Below are 507 nucleotides of genomic sequence, written 5' to 3' on the forward strand. Positions count from 1 at the left end.
TCCAAGAGTCTGTTTCTATTTTCTTAATTTCCTGCGGACTGTGGTATTTCATATATACGCAAAATCTAAATTTCTCACACCTTGGACATTCCCTTTATAGCACATAAATCATATCCCAGCTTTTTCTTTAATCCTCATCAACACTAGAACTATAAACCCAACAAAAACAATCACTTCACTCTTAATCTTTCACATTGCAAATTATCATCCACCACAATAAACAGATAAACTGAATTCAATCCATAAATTATTTTGAAAAAAACTACACTATTAGCACATCGGCACCACGCCCCACCTCACTCTCATCACACGCACTGGCACTAGCGAAACGGACCTCCTCACTCCGGCCCTCCCGAAGAGAGTCTGAGGCTCGAAGGGCGCGTGTTGTCGGGCTTCTGAGGCGCGTGCCGAGAGCGTCGAGGATTTTCCGCTGGGTTTCGTCCGCGTTCCACAGTCGTCCACGGGGTGAGCGATGTTTTCCTGGAGGGGTTGCTGTGCTGTGCTGTG

General features: G+C 45.8%; 1 protein-coding gene across 1 annotated transcript in view; it reads right to left on the reverse strand.

The window, feature by feature from the left end:
- LOC119589187 (FK506-binding protein 5-like) overlaps nucleotides 1-380 on the reverse strand; it is a gene marked incomplete in the record, with an annotated part of 123,973 nt that extends 123,593 nt beyond the window's left edge. The window contains 1 exon segment of the mRNA XM_037937784.1: nucleotides 296-380.
- Nucleotides 381-507: the final 127 nt, after the last annotated feature.

Source organism: Penaeus monodon, chromosome 25, assembly GCF_015228065.2.
Source record: "Penaeus monodon isolate SGIC_2016 chromosome 25, NSTDA_Pmon_1, whole genome shotgun sequence".
Lineage (NCBI taxonomy): Eukaryota > Metazoa > Arthropoda > Malacostraca > Decapoda > Penaeidae > Penaeus > Penaeus monodon.